Raw genomic sequence first — 19,832 nt, 5'->3', positions numbered from 1 at the left:
GCAACAAACAGCCAAGAGATAGAATCCAAGCCCTGAGTTCAAGCACTAGGACAAGATGCACAAAGGAAGAAAGAAAGAGAAAGAAAGAAAGAAAGAAAGCAGGGAAGGATAGAGGGAAGGAGGAAGAAGGAAAGAAAGAAAATGGTGTTCATATTCTCCTATTCAATAAAAGGATTAAAGTAGCTAACTTGCAACTAGTTTTTTTCTAGTATTGTTCGCTTAGTAAATAACTTCTATACCTGTTAAGATTGGCTCCCTAGTAGTAAGGAAACAGGACATGTTATTTCTTGGTTTTTCTTTTAGGGAAATATAGAGATAATAGTTTCTTCTATATTTGCTTTAATTATTAGAAAGACTGGAATCATTTTAACTCTTCATATAAGATAGGACATAATTCTAATGAACAGTAGAAAAACCCAATAAATTGCCCTTTATTAGTGTACAGTGAGCTGATTAGTAATACATGTAGAAGAAAACTGTCTGAAGAAAACATGAAATTTCTTTGCTGGCATTAAAATGAATATCTAATATCCATTATAGATATTTCATCTACATATATATTTCACATATATTTTATCATTTGATTCTCATGGCAGTTGTGAACTAGGTGGTTAAAAGGTAGTCATTGTCTTCTAGGTGAATACAGTGCAGCTCAGACCTGTAATCCTGGCTTCTTAAATGGCTGAGATCAGAGGATCATGGTTTGAAGCTAAACCCAGACCCCCCCCCCCAAAAAAAAAAATCTGTAAGAATCATTTCCAAAATGACCATCAAAAGGATAGGCTGGAAAAGTGACTCAAGTGGTAGCGTCCCAGTGTATGGTTAGTTTGCAGCAGCCAAACTTAGAACTAAGACTAGAACTCTTACTTTTGTACTAATTTTTAAACATTGAATCCTCTTCTTTGTGTATGTGCCCATCCTGGGGCTTAAACTTATGTTCCAGGCTAGTACTCTGCCACTTAAGCCACAGCTTTGCTTCTAGTTTTTTAGAAGTGAATTGCAGATAAGAATCTTATGGACTTTTCTGTCTGTGCTGGCTGAATTTTGTTTAGTATTCTCACTAAACTTTTTTTTTCACCTAAAACTACTTGTAGTATATACATAAAGATTTTGAATTTTCCTGATTAACTTTTGTGGCAATATAAACTGTTGCTTTCTCTGTGTTAAGATAGAAACTGCAATTTTAGTGGCTATTGGTAGTAGATATAAATTTATATATTTTATCCCATATGTAGTTATACTGTTAAGTATAAAACAAATGTTGACCTCTTGTTTGAAAAAGGTACATTGGTGATATGAAGGTATTAGTTTCCTTTTGAAAATTTGTTGCTTTTAATTCTATAGTTTGAAGATGAAGTTTTATTATCATTGATGATTAAGTATATATAATGATACTTCATGATTTTCATCATTACATATCAAACCGAATTATTAAAAAAGACAAACCACTATAAAGGTCCTTAGAAATTAGTTATTTCTTTTCTTGTTGGTATTGAGGCTTGAACTCAGAGCCTGTGCTTGCTTGCTCATGGCAGCTATTCTACCATTTGAGCCATGTCTCCAGCCCTAGTGTGTGTGTGTGTGTGTGTGTTTACATGCATGCACGCATGCAGGCCAGTGAGCACATGCATGCTTGTCCTGGGGCTTGAACTCAGGGCCTAAGCACTGTCCCTGAGGTTGGTTTTTTTCCTCCAAGACTAAGCCCTAACTCAAATGATTGAGAGTCTCACTGACCTTGGCTGGCTTTGAGTTGCAATCCTCAGATCTTAGCTAGGATTATAGGCATGAGCCACCACAGTAGCCTTGCTTTTCTCTGGTCTAAGACTTGAACACCTTTCTTTTTTTTTTTTTTTTTTTGCCAGTCCTGGGCCTTGGACTCAGGGCCTGAGCACTGTCCCTGGCTTCTTCCCGCTCAAGGCTAGTACTCTGCCACTTGAGCCACAGCACCACTTCTGGCCGTTTTCTGTATATGTGGTGCTGGGGAATCGAACCTAGGGCCTCGTGTATCCGAGGCAGGCACTTTTGCCACTAGGCTATATCCCCAGCCCCTTGAACACCTTTCTAGTGGCTTTAAACTCCCAAACTTCAGATCCCAGCCTCTTGAGTAGCTAAGATTACAGGCATGAGCTACCAGTGCTCACACATTAGTGTTTAACTTTTTTTTTTAATGTTTGAATTCTTTGTACAGAACCATATGTCAGATAGTTTCTAACATAGTAAAACTAGCATTTGTTGATTTAGTCTTGACGTTCCTTAAACTTGGTATTTATTCACAACACCCACTGATGTAGTAACGGTGTGCCGTACATTCTACTGGGTACTTGGTATAATTTTGAGACAACAAACCTGAAGCTAGTTCTCTTAGAACTTGGAAGGTGGTAGTGTCATTGACATCAATCAGTAAGAAAATAGACTTGTCTTCTGAAGTTGTATGAATTTGGGGATCATAATTAGCTATATCCTTCCTGCCCCGTTTTTTGGGAGCATTTTAACAAAATATGCAGAAATACAAGAAACCCAGTAAGCGTTATTTCAAGCATCTTGTGCTGTGTGACTGTTTTATTTATAGTTTTGATCTCCTTGGTTGGGCTTAGTTGGTCGGTTTTTCAGGATCTGCTGGTGTCACTGTAATGACTACTTTCACCTGGCAGGTGAGCTGAGGGATGGACATACACCCTGCATTCTGCATGCAGTCTTGTAGTCTAGCCCCGCCCTCTGCAGGTGTCCTTTGTAGGAGGGCTGCCAGCCTTATCGGCAGCTTATGGTTCTCAAGAGTGCAAAATTAGAAACAAATAGGCCTTCTGAAGCTATCAGCTCACGTCTGGGACTGGCAGAGTATCACTCCTGCCTCCTTTTGTTGGTTAAAGCAAATCACAGGTTTAGCTCTACATGAATCCTTTGGGGCCACCATTCAAATAGATGACCAGGAATTACTTTAAAAATACAGTGTCAGTCATTACATAAAACAAGTATTGTGGGATACTGTCTTGAAAATGGAAGCTTAGATTGCTTTCCTCAATCTAAATTTTGAGCCTGGTCCTGCCAGAGGGAAAGATGAGTCTAAAGTGCAAATGATAGCACATTTGGCATGCTACACAGATGGAAATAGCTGGGTCTATCCTTGGGAAGACATCAAGGGGAGCTGGTATGTAGTTCAGAGTTACGCAACTGCATAGCATGTTTGAGTCCTTAGGTTCTAACTCTAGCAACACACATGCACATACACACATAGCCTCTATGGCTTGAGGTCTAGCCAAGAATGCATCCACTGTAATGTGGCAAAATTGATTCTATTTGAGGGCAGCAGATACAGCAGAGGCCCATCTGCCTCGCTCCTTGTGATTAGATATGACACCAAAGGGAAGCATAGCTACTTGGCCAGTCACTCTGGCCTTGAACCATATGTGTCCTACTTTTGTGTTGTGTTAAGAAAGGTTAGATGAGCCGTTTTTTGTTTGTTTGTTTGTTTTGTTTTTAGAGAAGCCTAATAATAATGAAGGAGAGAATACTGTGAGAGTTATGTGGAAATGAGGGGAATTGGTCATGCCTGTCCCTTCCTGATCAAGTAGATGCATATGTTGCTGGCTGTGTTTACTTTTTTTTTTTTAGTACTGTTGACTTCATTGTCATTTTGTTTTAGTTTCAATATAATTATTTATTTACTTCCATGTTAACTACTGAATGGTAACATGGTTAATGTGAAATAAAGGAAATGAATTTTTTTTTTTTAACACTATGGCTTTCTGAGTGGAATTGTGAATTAGTACATTTTATTGAAACCTACAGCAAACCATGTTGTATATTTCTTCAAATAGTACATTGACTGTGATGAGGAGGAGTTAGATGACTGAATGTACTGAGACACATGATTTATAGAAGTAGGAAAGACTAAGATGCAAAGAAAGGGATAGGTAGAACTATCTTAAGAAGGTTCATCCTCCTTCCCTCCTTTTCTACTTTCTAGTTCTTCCACTGTTGGAGTTTGAACTCATGGCCTTGTACTTACTTGCCTTACTTGCTTTATTTACTCTACCACTTGAGTCACTTCTCTGGCCTGACTTGGTGTTGATTATTTTGGTTATGGGGTTTGGCCAGCCTTGACGCAAGAGTTTCTGAATTTTAGTTTCCTAATTATGATTGTAGATGTGAGCCTCTGGTACCTGGCTTCTTTTTTTCTTTTTGAAGATGAGCAAAAGTTTGTAAGATATCACAAGAAATGTACTCACTGCCCTATTATGTAACTGTACCCCTTTTGCACAACACCTTGTCAACAAAATTTAATTAATAAATAAAAAATGACAAAAAAGTTTGTTTAGCAAAGTGGAGAGAAGTAGAAATAGAGTAAGGAGTACTTCTTATGGTGTTTTCCTTTTTCCTCATTCTTTTATTGGCATTGGTTACTTATACAGGGGGATTTCATTTTGACATTTCCATATATGTGCACAGTATACCTTGATTAGACTCAGTCCTTCCATTACTGTCCCTCCTTCTTCTACCTTTTCCCAAACCAATCTCAGCAACCTATATTCATGCAAGTAATGAATTATTTTGACCATATGAAGTATTTTGACCATATTCAACCTCTTTTCCTCCCCAATTCCACTAGTACCATCACTCTGACATTCATGTTTTTTAGTGTATGCTGATTGTTCAAAGGGGTTTCAAACATGCATATACAGTATTTTAATCAGATTGACCCCCTTATTTACTCTCATTTTACTCATACTATCCTCTATTCAGTAGTTTTGGTTTTTGCTTGTCCTGGGGCTTGAACTCAGGGCCTGAGCACTGTCCCTGGTTTCTTTTTGCTCAAGGCCAGCACTCTGCCACTTGAGCCACAGCATCACTTCTGGCCATTTTCTATATAGGTGGTGCTGGGGAATCGAACTTAGGGCTTCATGTATACTATGCAAGAGCACTCTTGCCACTAGGCCATATTCCCAGCCCCCTGTATTCAGTAGTTTTGAGTGAGTTTCATTTTGCTAATTTAGATCTTCATTCACAGGTGCAGTGTATTTTAGTATTGTTCACCTTCTAGTGTGCACTTTTGCTCTCCTGTCTTTAATCTCCTCAAATAGATCCACAGTTACAAATACATTGTTTATGTGACCCTCCTTGTGTTTACATATATACAGGTCTTTTAGGTCAGGCATCTACATATGAGAGAAAAATACTCCTCCTTTGGCTTTCTAGCTTAGTTTCTTTAATATGTTTGCTCTTCAGTTCCATTTGGTTTCCTGCAAGTGACATATATTTCTATTCTTTACAGATGAATAATACTTCATTGCCTACAAATGCCATGTTTTCTTGATCTGTTCATAGATTGTAGGGCATCTGGGCTGTTTCAATAGTTGGGCTATTGTGAATAGTGCTGCAATAAATATGGGCATGCAATAAATAGGTGCCCCTATTGTATCCTGATTTAAATTCCTTTGGATATGTGCCGAAGAATGGTTGTTGGATCATATAGAAATCAGTATGGAAGTTTCTCTAAAAACTAAAAATTGAATTGTAGTATTAAAAAAATTATTTATTGTTTGTTTATTTATTTATTGTCAAAGTGAAGTACAGAGGGTTTACAGTTTTGTACATAAGGCAGTGAGTACATTTATTTTTTTTCTTTTTTTGCCAGTTCTGGGGCTTGGGACTCAGTGCCTGAGCACTGTCCCTGGCTTTTTTTTGCTCAAGGCTACCACTCTACCTCTTGAGCCACAGCGCTACTGCTGGCTTTTTCTGTTTATGTGGTGCTGAGGAATCGAACCCAGGGCTTCACGCATGCTAGGCAAGCACTTTACCATACCACTAAGCCACATTCCCAGCCTGAATTGTAGTATTTTTTACTGATACTTCTCCCTGCTCTAAATTATGTGGTTAGTTTATAAAAAGTCCTAGCAGTAACAGAAATGTAGGTATAGTAGCTTTATTTAACTAGGGAGAATAAATTCTTTTGATAGCTATTTAGTGTATTTGTATTTATGATTAAATAGGGAGAGTAGAAGCGTATTGTCGACTTGTAACTCAAAGTTGAATACCACTGTCATATTATTACGCCAATGAATTAGATAAGTGAAGATACTCTTTACCTTAGAAATAGAAGGACTTGGCCAGGCATAGTTGGCCACACTAGTAGTCCTAACATTCAGGTGGCTTGACACAGGAGGATTTTGAGTTCAAGGATACCCTGAACTACATAAACTACATCTCTATTAATTAAATTAAACAAAAAAGCAAACACAACAGAAAAAGGTAGACAAGGTTTTTAAGAATAAGTCACTCTTGGCATATGAGTTAAGAGCTACTGTTGAAAATCATCAGATTTAGCTCCTATCAAAGCTCTTTAGTAGTGTCACCTCAGTTTCTTTTGAAAAGGGTAACAAGTATTTTCATGACTTTTTTGTAAGAATTAACTGAAAGCATTTTTATAAAATGGAAGTTAGTTGACTGCAATATTTTTTTCTCTCTGCAGTTAATTCATTATGATTAAGTTGAAAATTCAAAAGGTAGGCACTCCACTGTGGAGCTACGTTTGTGTGTGGGCAGAACTGCATTTTAAATCTCCCTTCTTCTCCTGTTCCCCACTCTTTCCCCTTTTGCAGTACTGGGAATTAAACCCAGGGCCTCATTAGGCTAGTGCTTTGCCACTTGATCCGTGCCTCCAGATAGTGCTTACTCACTTTGCCCCATTGGCCTCAAACTCCTTCCTCTTCCTTGGAGCAGCTCAAACCTCAGCTTTTAATTGCAGGTGATAACTGATTCAACTGGGCTGATTATCATTTGGTGGCAGGTAGGCTGTGTAATCTGGAAACAAGAAATGGTTAATATCAACCTTAGATGGGAATGTGTAGCCCGGTTTGTCAAGATGCAGTTCTTGATTAACAGTGATCAGAAAGAGTACTTGTTATGAAGATCTTTCAGCATCTTCATTTTTGTTTTTAAGCAAGCATTCAGATGAAACTATACACATTAATTTAATACCTGCTGGCAGAAACAGGATATGTCTTTGGGGGTTCTAGTAAGCTCTGTAGCTCTGTTAGAGATGGTTTTCCTAACTAAAGTGTTTCCTAGTGCCCATTTATGTAATGTAAATATAAAGAGGGCTTAATGTCTGAATCTGCCAGATGTTTGAAAAGGCTTATTACTCAGTTGCTGGGACTTGATTCCAACCAACTACAGAAAGCTAATACGGTGGTTGCCATGAGGAATGGGCCAGGGAATGACACCATTCTACAGAAGAAAACATTTCATTTAAAGAAATAACTAATAGAAAGGGTTAAGTTGGATATTACAATTTGTTTGATACATCTGATATCTTTTTTACTTAGTTAAAATAATCTACTCAAAAATAGAGATTTTGATTGAAGTGTGTCAAATGTAGAATTAGGTTTTTGAGTAAAAAGTAGGTTGACTGTAGTTGTGATAGGTCTTTTGGGAAAAAGCCATTGCTTAGTATAAGGGCATTGACTTGGGAAGAAAATCATGAGAGAAGGTTTAAATTTTAAGTAAAAAAATACAAAGCCATTTTCTATAACTTTTGCTGGTGAGGGCTGCCTGTGTGTGTCTGCAGTGAAAATCTTCATTAATTTTATGACCCACAGTGCTACAGAATCTCCTCAGCTCTGTCATTGGAAGAACAGCGCAAATTGGAGCCAGTTCAAACCAAAAAGCAGTGTTGAAATAAACAGAGTTATGGCCTACATTTTATGGTAGAAAAGAAACCATACCAAGCCCATGATACTTTCTAAATTTGAATGGAAAATATCAGTTGACATTACTGTTTGAGAGAAGCCTATTGTTTTTGAGGTTGTTTTCACTGTTTTGTGGCCCCTTCTATGAGGGGAAAAAGAACAATAGACATTTCTTTCTGTCTTGTGACTTGTGAAATAGAGTGTTTGTTTTTAGATGTTGAACACCCAGAATGAGAAGTATTCATTATACTAGGGAATTTTTTGAGGTTAAAAAAATCATTTGTTTTAAAACTTTTTATGTAGTTTAACTTTTTCTTTAAAACATTTTTTAAAGCTTAGATCAGAAATGAAGTTTAAAGAAATCTAGACTTGAATTCTGGCACTGGCTTATTGGCTTAATGATATTGGTCAGGTTAACTTAACCTAAGCCTGAGTTTTATAAATGTACGGTGAGAATAATAATGCCTAATTCATAGATTTATATGAGTCTTAAACCCACATAAATCTTAGTAATCTAGCACTTAGTATTCATTAGGATAGGTTGACAATACCACTAATTTATTCAAATCTGTTTCATAATTTCCATCATCATCATCATCATCATCATCATCATCATCATCATCATCATCATCATTTGGTGCTGGTCTTGGGGTTTGAACTCAGGGCCTGGACACTGTCCCTGAACTCTTGTTCAAGGCTAGCACTCTACCCCTTGAACCACAGCTCCACTTGTGGCTTTGGGGTGGTTATTGGAGACAGGAGTCTCACAGACTTTCAAACTTCCCTGGCCTGACTTCCAGTCATGATTCTCTAATCTCAGCCTCCTGAGTAGCTAAGATTAAAGGTGTGAGCCACATTACCCAAGCAGAATTTTCTTACTTTTAAGTGAGAATAACTCTGTGTACTACGTTACATGAAACCCCAGTGAAGTCTGGAGTAGTCAGTGCCTGTGCTTTGTTTGAAAAATGTTTATGAATCAGTTAAGGACAGTAAGTAATCTCACATGAGGCCACATTTTACTGCTGAATGAGTTCAGAACGGTTTAGTTTTTGCCAGCATTGAGTAATGAAGGAACTCTCAGTTTTACAGCTTTTTGTGTTTTGAATTTGAGGATAAAATATCCTGTTTTTACTGAATTTTAACTTGGTAAGGATTACTTTATTCTGGGGCTAGAGTTTCAGCTATTGGCTGAATTGGTTTATCTCCTTTTGGAAAATGTATGTATTTTGGATTCTAATATTTTCCTCTAAGAATGAAAAATGTTAATGAAACTTTATATTTTATAGCATGCTTTAAACTTCTTAGGAAGATTTTTTAATATTGACTTATAGTGTATGTATTACTTTAGTAATTCTAAGATAAATTTTTCTTTTCTTTCTTTCACTTTCTCTTTTTCATCCTTTGAAATAGGGTCTCTCTCTGTAGCTCTGGCTAGCTGTGAGCTCAACCATCTTCCTGCCTCTACCTACCTCCAAGTGCTGCAATTTACAGCTGGATGCTATCACACTGAGCTAGTTTTATTTTTATAACAAAAACTGTGGCAGTGCTTCTTCCTCTTACGTTCCTCGCTGCAAGTATGGGGTTTACTGTGTGTTGTTTTGCAACATGTCTATGAAACCGAACGCCTTCTTAAACTAGTGTCCTCTATTATTGTTGGAAATATCAGAGAAAAGTTTATGTGCTTCAGAGTAATTAAGAATGTGGTTGTAGTGGTGGTGGGATGCTTGGGGGGAAAGGGGGTTGGGAATTTAACACCTTATTCTTGAGTCTGGAAAGAGTTCTAGTTTCCTGGAGTAATTTTTTTTCAGTCCCTCAAAACTACATTATTTTTGCCTTAGTATCCTTATTTTTGAGACAAGAAAACAGACTTGATGAAATGTACAAAAACAGTAGGGTTGAAGAGTTTGTGCTTAAGCTTTTCTGAATTAAGAACTGCTTTCTAACTATTCCATCATGTTCTTCTCAAAGTAAAAGTTGTCTATGGAATTGAAGAATAAGGGAATTCAGTGCTTAAGTTATAGTAAATCGGGGTTCTTAATATATTTGGAAACAACCAGGAAATGTTTCGTGGTGAATGTAACTTTGGATTGTGACATGCTAGTGATCTGTACAGTATGGAAGTGTGTTAGTAACTAGCCTTCTTAGCGGGTCTGGATTTGACTGACATAAGAAGCTTTATGTTCCTGAGGCTTTTAATCACCTCTCAGCTTTGGCTTCAGCTTCAAGAATTCATATGACTATCTGCATTCTGCTGCTTCATAAGACATAGCAAATATAGTCAATCCTCCCTATCTGTGGGCTCTCTATTCATGGACCCCAGCAACCTTGGGTTAAAAATATATGAGGAAAACCTTTCATGGGGACTGAACATCCATAGACATCATCCGTACCATTGTTTCCTGAGAAGTATGGTGTAACAGTTATTTGCATTGTGTTGGTTATCATAAGCAAGCTACAGATGATTTAAAGCATAGGGAGGATATGTGTAAGTTTTATGCAAATAAATACATTGTCATTTTATATAAGGAATATGGTATTGGATTTGGGGATTCCTTGTAGATACTAAGGGATGGCTGTATTTATGCAGCTCTTGATATATGTCAACTTGGGTTCATTCTAAAAGCTTGGAGCTCAATTTTTAATGTGTTTATTGCTATTTGATAAATATTTTAAGTGATTTTATTCAGGGCATGAATGGGATACCTGTTCTACAGAGTTTTACTAAAACAGTCAACAAACATACCAAATGCCTAGTTGTTGTTTTTTAAGAAGTTTTGATGTCTTCCCATTATCAACTTGTCATAGGAAGTGGAGAACTAATCCACTAGAAGGAAAAGAAAAACTTACTTCATTTTTAGTACTGAAACCATTTAGGTGTAGTCCTTTTTTGATGTGATTGGTTTAGTATCAATTCATTTAAGACTGAAAAATAAGCATCATCTTAATTAAGGAGTAAATAGAGTTTTTCAATGAATAAATAAAAATATATTTCAGTTTTTTTATGATAGAGTTTAAAGGAGGTAGAAGGAAAGTTCATTATGGTAGACACAGCAGTGTTACCAAAGTCTTGTTTTTCTGTTTAATTTTTTTCAAGAAATCATAGCTGTTTATGTTAAAAATTAGAATAGTTGCTGATCACTTTGATGAAAATTTTCCTTTTTCACTAATATTTCTAAAATATAGGCAATTTTTATATTTCTTTTGGTAAAGGAGTTATTTCACTTGGGGGAAATGGATATGATTTATTTTTTAAAGGTTCTTTTTGTGGAGCAATATCACCATCTTGTGGCTCTGTAAGAATATTGTTAAAAGTGAAGTTTTTACAGCTATGAGCAAAAATTGTGTTCTAGATATTAGCCAAGGAGTGCATCAGGTTTCTAAATGGCAGTGTTTCTAAATACATATAATCTTATTTTTTAATCTGAATGTAGGAAAATTATTTCAAATTAGACTGACTTTGTAAGTAATTAACATGAACATCAACCAAGGTACCTACCTGCCTTGCCTTAAAGTCTCTATTTCCTCTTTGTGTAGGAGTGCTTTGTTTAGTAATGCTTTCTTTCTTCTGACTTCTAAGTCTGTATTGTTCTGTGCATCTTCTCTTGTTTCTTCTCAGTTTCCTCTCTTTGACATTCGACCTCATTGGCTTGATTCTTTTTTTTTAAATTGTATCTATGTATGTATTTGTTTATTGTCAGTTAGGGCTTGAACTCCCAAACTGGCCATCCCTGAGCCTCTTTGTGCTCAAGGCTAGTGCTCTACCACTTGAGCCACAGTGCCACTTCCTGTTTTTGAGTGGTTAATTGAAGATAAGAGTCTCACAGGGACTCTTCTGCCTGGGATGGCTTCTGTGATTGTCAGATCTCAGCTTCCTAAGTAGCTAGGATTACAGTTGTGAGCCACCAGTAGTTGTACAAAGGGATTACAATTCCATAAGTCAAGTAATGAGTACAATGCTTCTTGGACAATATCACCTCCTCTTTCACTTTGCCTTGTTTTCCCCCTTGTCCTCCCTGTTCACAACTGCGTTGTGTTTTTGCATCTTTAAACATTAAGCAGTGTATTTTGAACTACTCTCTGAAGAATATTTTCTAGCTTACATTATATATATATATATTTCATTTCGATGATAATTTTTTTCCCTCTTCATTGTCTTGCTGTGTTGTCCAGGTTAGTTTTAACGCCCTGGGTTTAATTGACCCTCTACCTTCTTGGAGACTATGCGTATATTGACTCAGCATGCTGCCATTTTGATGATAATTTTTCAAGAGAGGGGAGAAAAGTACTGTGTAAGAAAATACCTAAAGGGCTGTAGCTCCGTAGTAGAATGCTTGCCTAATGTGCATGGGAATCTTAAGTTGTATCCCAGCACTGCAATATAAGAAAATAGAACGATAGCACCTAAAAGAAATAAGTTCATTTAGGCTTAGTACCTATGTTTGTTGTTTCTGATAACTGATTGACTTGGGTATAAGTTAAATGCTTTATGTGTGCTAGACTTTGAGAGCGGTAAGTAAGTACATGCAAAGGAGAGGATTTGTTCTGGCACTCTTGGAACTTACTGTAGTATTCAATGAAAAAAAATTGAAATGCATAACTCTGCCTTGATTTTACAGGGACAGTGCATATGAACACAAGTATTGGTGGAAGCCCTGGAAAAATTGGCTTCCTTGTAAAGTATAAGCACTTCAGCATGTTTAGGTTCAATAGCTTTTAGTGACATTGTTTGTGACATTGTACCTTGTTCTTAGTCATCTTTTTTTCATTTTTTTGAGAGTCTAGTTGATATATAATGGGGATTAGGATACTTCTGGAATGTTTTGAATATTTAACTGTGGCTTGAGAATATCCAAGTGTAAAGACCTTTTATGTACACTCTTTTGCTTGCTTTGGAATTTAACAGGTCCAATAAGCATTGTAGGTTCTCTACTTTTGTAAAGATTCTTTACTTTTGGAGACATGGACTTGGACCTGGTTTTCTGAATTTACAGGGCGAAGATGGAAGAAGATATATGTAGTTTTATAGTTCATCTTCATGGGGTTAAAAGGATATTTTAATTAGAAGTTTAAGTTCTGTGATATATAGATTTTTTTGTTTTGTTTTGTTTTGTTTTGTTGTGGGCCTTGAACTCAGGGACAGGATGCTGTTCCTGAGTGCTTTTTGCTCAAGGCTAGCATTCTACCACTTTGAGCTACAGCACCACTTCTGCTTTTCTGGAGGTTAATTGGAGATAAGAATCTCATGGATTTTCCTGCCTGGGCTGGCTATGAACCATGATCCTCACATCACAGCCTCCTGAGTAGCTAGGATTATAGCTGTTATTCCCTGGCTACCAGCACTATTGAGATTTTTTTTTAACCTAATCACCCTCACTGTTCTACTATATTTTATTAATTGTGACTCTTCATTCAACACATGTTTATTGAGTATTTAATAAGGACAAGACACTGGGCTCAGCCCTGAACTGCAATTAGTAAAGAAATGTACAGTTTAAGGGTGAGATAGAGAAGTATTCATAGCTATAAAGTCACATCTCAGTGTGATAGAGGTGACACCTGACCTGAGCTGTATGGGTAAATAGAAATGAAGGAGATAGGAGGTAGTAATAACATCTAGGATGTCATTGGTACATGAATTTGAATATGAGCATGCACAGAATTCCAACATAGTTCCCAAGTGATCTGACATGCAGTCAGGTTGGGGGAAACTGGAATGGATTAGAAATATATGAGGAATAGTGAGCTTTGGGTAAAGGGCTTTTAATGAAAAAAAAAAGGGGGGCTTTTAATGAACAATGGAGTGTGAGTATAAAAAATGTGTCAGAGTGATAAGTAGTTTGGTCATGTCTAGAACCCTATCTTCCCTGGCATTTGTCCTCTAAACAACTCTGACACTGATAATTGCTTGCTTCTTGATCTGAGTTGTGAAAATAGGTTAAAAGAAAATTCATGAGTCTGTGGGAATTGGGTCACTTCTTAGCTGGGTCCAGATTTCTCCTCTGCTTCAAATTCTTTATTTTAGCCACCTTTTTGATAAAACAGAGAAATTTAGTCTTTCTGAGGTCTTAGTGTGCCTCCTGCTACACTGAGGAATTGGAGCCATTAGGCAAAGATTCCTTAACTTATTCCCTGATACTTTCTGTGATGTTGGCTCTTCACATTTCTTTTGTGCTTTTTAATCTCAAATAGCTCTTTCTGTGCTTTTATCACTATTGACTCACCTCATTTTCTTAGTGCTGTAAGTTAGCACAGGTTGAGTATCTAGGAATCAGAGGTTTTCCCCCTAAATGGATCAAGATTTACTTTTAAAGCTGAAATTGTGAGGTAAATGGTACATATTAATGTAAGAATATTTTTATTTATATTACACTTATTAGAGATAAATCTTGAGATATTTTAAAGCAGAAGAAATTTCTCTAATTTGGAGGAAAATGTAAAAATACACTTGGATATAAACTGATTGTACACAAAAGAAAATGAATCAAGTAAAAAAGTAAGAATCAAATGAATTCATGAAAGGAGAAATAAGAGATATACCTGAAGAAAGAAAATGTATTAATTTATGTTGCTGCAAAAGAAGAAGTAGAAATTTGAGGATAAACACAAACAGAACCAGGTTTCAGAAAAATGAATATGTTCATTTCTTCTGGCTGAAGGTGAAAATCGGAAATTAGGTAGAAATGAATAATAAGAATTGGATATTAATACTGACTTTGGAAATTGGGTGATATGAGGGTAAACTTATTTTTAAAAAATACTTCCTGTATTCCTATATCAAAGTACTAAATATGTGTCCTAAATGGGACTTTGAAATTGACTGAAAACATAGAGTGATGGAGGACAGATGAGGTTATTAGATCCTATGATTAGATAAGCATTTTGTAAGTTGAAGAAAAACCAAATAGTTGAACAATTGATGTAAGTGGTACGCCTGTGTCCCTGCCGTTGGTTGCCTTTTCTGGTAGCTATTGTGAGTGGAATCTTTAAGTCACCAGAAGGGCATAGCTTAGAAGATGCTCTTCAATGGATGAGTGGATCAAGAAAGTGTAATATAACAATGGAATTTTACTGATCCATTAGAAAAAATGATAGTCATTTTCAGGGGAATGGATGGACCTGGAAAAGATGTTAAGTGAAGTAAGTCAGGCTCAGAGAGACAGAGGACACATGCTTTTTCTCATATGTGGAAGTTAGATCTAAATTATAAATATATAAGTAAATACATACAGGGTCATATGCCTACATATGCAAGCATATTAACTAAAGTATTGTATATGCAGGGGAGGATTTCCCATGCTAGACCTCCCTTTAACAACTAACTTACAGTTTAACAAAATGAATACCAAGAAGCTGAAACTTGTGTTAGAGATGGGTAGACAAATGTGGAGGGGAATAGTGTGAAAATGCAGTCATAATATTCAGTGTACATATGTGAAAATGGGACTTGGAAAATTTAGGAAATGTATAAGCTTAGAGATGGGGGTGAATGATGAAAAGTGGCATTGACTAAGATGCATTGTACTCCTTTTTATTTTATTTTTAAAAATTTATTGTCTAAGTAATGTACATAGGCTTTGTGGTTTCATACATAAGGCGGTGAGTATGTTTCTTATCAAGCTTGTTACATCCTCCCTCATTTTTCTACCGCCTTCACCCTTTCCATTCCCTCCCCCCCATGAGTTGTACAGTTGGATTATGGGATATAGTTTTGTAAGTATTGCTGTTGCATTGGTTTTCCTTGTACCCTTTGTCTCTCCATTTTGATGTTCTCCTTCCCTTCTGTAGTTCTAGTAAACATATATACAATAAATACCCTGGGTATTGAAATCAGTAACAGTGACATCAGGGGTAAAACCCTGGGGAAAAAAGACAAAAGAAAGTGGGCATTGTACTTCTTAACTAATAAGTTGAATTGAATCCCATCTGTACAACTGCTTGGAAGATTAAAAAGATCACAACAAACTGTGACTTATCACCCAGTAGCATACTTACAAAGTATCAAAATGATGCCATCTCTGCATTTTTTGTATTTAATGGAATCAATTTGATATTTATAGAGAGAAGGTCAGTGTTGGACCTTACTAAAAAACAAAACCAGATCTAATAACATTCTTCAACTCAAGGAAAAGTTTCAGAGAAACATTACTCTTTTATCCCCCAGCAGCACACTTGTAAATTAAGAGGAAGATGCCATTTTTATGTTAGGGACTGAAAGGGATTAATCAGAGATATTTATTGAGAGGTCCCTGAACAAGAGAGCTTGTCGAGATATCAGCTAGGTTTTATACCAGATAGTTGAAAGTATAATGAGAATTTAGTACCAGGTTTATTTGAGATAAAAATTCATAGTAGTTAAGGGTGATACTAGAGAAGAAAAACACTGTGAAAGAAATGAAAAAAAAAAAAGTCAGTGTTGCCTTCGTTAATTTAGAAACAGTTACACACTCTATTTCGGAGATAGAGTATATGTTAATCTTGGACACTGAAGTGCTATGCATACTAAGGGAGTGCCGGCTTCCCGGAGATGGGGGGACAGATTCTAAGGTTGCAACTATTGGGAGATGCGGGCTGGATAGGGCCATCAGTTTCAGGATGGAGTGCTACTGAATGGAATGGAGATCTGCAAGCTACAAGGGTTTTAAATGGGAGGCTGTAAAATGAATATGATAGCATGGGCTAGGGAGGAACAGCAGGACCAAGTGTTAAAGGATGTCTATGCAGAAAGTGGAGATTGTTTGGATCATTAGGAATCAACCTGGTGATGATTTGGAGAGTTAAAAAAAAAATAATTCTGAGAGCCAAGAGATTCACTGGGTATGGAGAAAGCCTCTTGGTCCACCTGCTTCCTGACATTGTACTTGTGGAATTCTATGCTGAAGAATTATACTTCAGGATGCAATTCACATATAAGTTATCTTCTCTGTGAACCTTTTCCTGAACCCTGTAGATGGGTTAGTTGCCATGTGAACACACATTTTTCATCCATTATTACAGTGAAAGCTGTTTGTTTGTTTGCAGGGTTATCTCTTCAGCAGACTATGAGCTCCTTGAAAGAAGGAATCGTGTTTTGCTCATCTTTTTGTCCCCAGTGTCTAGTACAGTTCCTCATACATAGTAAGTGATTACCATTTTTACACAAATACTATATGGCAGTCAAACTCAGTGCATGTTGTTAATTATACTTAAGTAGAACTATTAAGATGTTGTTTTAACAGTATGGCTATAGACGGACACTTCTGAGGGGCAGTTTCCTCATCTTTAAGTTGTAGACTGTATCATACATGGTACTCTCTCATCATAGTGTTATTATAATGTTTAAAGAATATGTATAAGTGTATGTGTATATGTTACAGACACAAACTTCCCCCCACATATATATTCCTTAGTTTACATATGAATTGTGAGGTTAGGCGTAGTGTAAGTTTGAACATGCAGAATGTATGTAACATGTGGAAGTGAGTAATAAATACAGATATCTGTGAACCAACCATTCCAAACTAGAATTTAGATTTGTTTTAATATGGTTAATGAGCTACCAGTGAATGCAGCCCTTATCCCATATTCTTCTTTTTCCAGCTCCAATGTAAATATTATCTTTTTTCCTTTCCTTTTTTTTTTTTTGGCTGGTCCTGGGTGCTGTCCCTGAGCTGTTTTTGCTCAATGCTAACACTCTACTTACTACTTGAGTCACAGCTCTACTTTTGGATTTGAGTGGTTAATTGTAGATAAGAGCCTCAGGGACTTTCCTGCCTAACATGGCTTTGAATCCAGATCCTTAGATCTCAGCCTCCTGAGTAACTAGGATTATAGGTGTGAACTACCAGTGCCTGGCTCCTAAATTTTTTATTTCTTAATTTTGGTGGTATTGTGGTTTCAGTTCAGGGACTTGTGCATGTCAGAGAGATGCTCAACCACTTGAGTCATACCCTAGACCTTTTAAAAAAAACAATTTTTTAATAGGATCTCACATTTATGCGTAGGCTAGCCTGCATTTTAATTCTACTATTTATGCTTTTCATGTAATTGGGATGATAAGGTCCTGTTACTATACCCAGTTTTTTTTAATTGGTTGAAATAAAGTCTCTTGAAATTTTTACCTGGGAATCCAAATGTGCAGCTTTATATAATAATGTCAAATGTTAAACACCTACCTACCCTTAGTTCATCCTCATCTCTGCTTTCTGAGTAGGTAGGATTATAGGTAGGAATCACCACCCCTGGCCTTTTCTTTTTGAATACAACAAATACAGTTCTTGGCTTTGAGTTTCAATTTAGTCTGTCTGTTTTCGTTTTTATTTATTTTTTGTCCTGGTCCTTGAGGTTGAACTCGCAGCGTAAGCACTGTCCCTGTATTATTTTGCTCAAGGCTAGTGCTCTACTACTTAAGCTACAACTCTGCTTCTGGCTTTTTGATGGCTAATTTAAGATAAGAATCTTCTGGACCTTTCTTGCCAGCACTGGCTTCAAACCACAATCCTCAGATCTCTTGCCTTCTGAATACCTAGGATTACAGACATCAGCCATCTGTGCCCAGCCAGTCTGTATGGTTTTTAAAGCTTGCACACATAGTAAGTATTGTATTATAGAGGAAAATCTAATTTACAGATTTTTATACAATGCAAGGAAAACATTCAAGCATACAACAATACATAATCAGAAACGTATTTATATGGTATAACCAGAAAATAATTGTAGAGTCTTTAAACAGTGGTATCTGTTGGTAACCCTTTGGATCTTAGTAATTTTTCAGTGTGCTTCATATAATTGTGTTTGTTGTATAAGCTTTGTAGACTCACCATCCACACTTTGTTTTTTTCAACTATGGCAGTATGCCATTTTTAAAGAAAATGCTTGGCGAAAGGTGAGATATCCTAATGACAGCAAAAAGAAATCCAAAAGAATTTTTTGATGACTTCAGTTCTTGGAGTATTAGATCTTGTGGGTAGGACTGAGTGAGAGGTAGATGTTAATACTCACAGGTTCTGTTTATTAAGAATAATAAAACAAAATAGAATTAAGCTGGAGATGAAGTTTAGTGGTACAATACTTGCCTAAGCAGGTATGAAACTCTAGGTTGGATCACTATCACCTCAAAATACTAATTTAAAAAAAAACAAGGAAAATATCAAGAAACTGTCAGAGCCCAGAGGAACTTAATGAAATGCAATAATGAAAGAAGTATAATGTTTCTTTTAGTTGTTGTTGTTTTTTTTTTGAGATAGGATCTGCTACATAGTCTTTGATGGGATCTTGGGACAGAAGAAAGGTTTGGGTAAAACCTAAGGAGATTTGAATAAACTGAAGAATTTAGTTAATAACAACATCAGTATTTACTAATTTATTATGACAATGTAACATACTAAAGTAAGATGTCAAAACAGAGGCATAGGAAAGAGAGGGAGGGCTAGAGAAGGGCTAGTGCATGGCTAGTCAAGTCATAGTGAGAAAGAAGTGTGTTATATTGAACAGTAGCATTACTGTAGTGTACTGTATGGTTGAAAAAAGCTAGAAATAATATTTTGATGTCAAATGATAAGTGTTTGAATGGATAGATAGGCTTATCCTGATTTGAACATTGAACACATTTTTGAAACATACATTGTACTGTATGAATTTTATGTCATTTAAAAAAAGTAAAAGCAACTCATAAAATAATGGAGTTGATTTTGGGTTATCTATAGATCTATAGATCTGAGACTACGCTAAAGTAAAAACAAATGATGCCTAAATTCTGTCTAATTATTTTTCATTGTCATTGTATTAGTTTTTCGTTTGGACATGCTTCATTTCATCTCTTGTTGATAAAGCTACTTTTTCAGAGTTTAGATTTGAAGTTGGGTTCTGATGGCTTACATCTCTGGTCCTAGCTACCTAGGAGGCTGAGATCTGAGGATCTCAGTTTGAAGTCAGTCCAGCAGAAAAGGACATAAGATGTTTATTTCCAATTAATCAGCAAACAGCCAGAAGTGAGTGAAGGGGAGAGGCTTAAGTATTAGAGGGCCATCCTTAAGCAAAAACGCTAAGAGATAGCTCCCAGACCCTGAGTTGAAGTCCTGGCACCCACATGCTTGCACACATGCACGCACACATGCACACACACGCACGCATGCACACATGCATACATGCACACATGCACAAGTTGGCATT

The 19,832-nt window shown here is 36.5% G+C and overlaps 1 protein-coding gene across 5 annotated transcripts in view; it reads left to right on the top strand.

Moving 5' to 3' along the window:
• The window catches only part of Wwp1 (WW domain containing E3 ubiquitin protein ligase 1), an 84,446-nt gene that overhangs the window by 2,493 nt on the left and 62,121 nt on the right, over positions 1-19,832 (top strand). For 4 of the 5 annotated variants that reach the window (XM_048358722.1, XM_048358718.1, XM_048358721.1 and 1 more), the window contains exon 2: positions 16,704-16,799. The gene's annotated coding sequence lies outside the window, so the exon portion shown is untranslated. Of the gene's footprint in view, positions 1-8,348; positions 8,832-16,703; positions 16,800-19,832 lie in introns of those variants that run through there. The other variant, XM_048358720.1, reaches the window with a different exon arrangement.

This window comes from Perognathus longimembris, chromosome 12 (assembly GCF_023159225.1).
Source record: "Perognathus longimembris pacificus isolate PPM17 chromosome 12, ASM2315922v1, whole genome shotgun sequence".
In the NCBI taxonomy this organism is placed as follows: Eukaryota; Metazoa; Chordata; class Mammalia; order Rodentia; family Heteromyidae; genus Perognathus; species Perognathus longimembris.
This window is presented reverse-complemented; position numbering and strand designations above follow the sequence as displayed.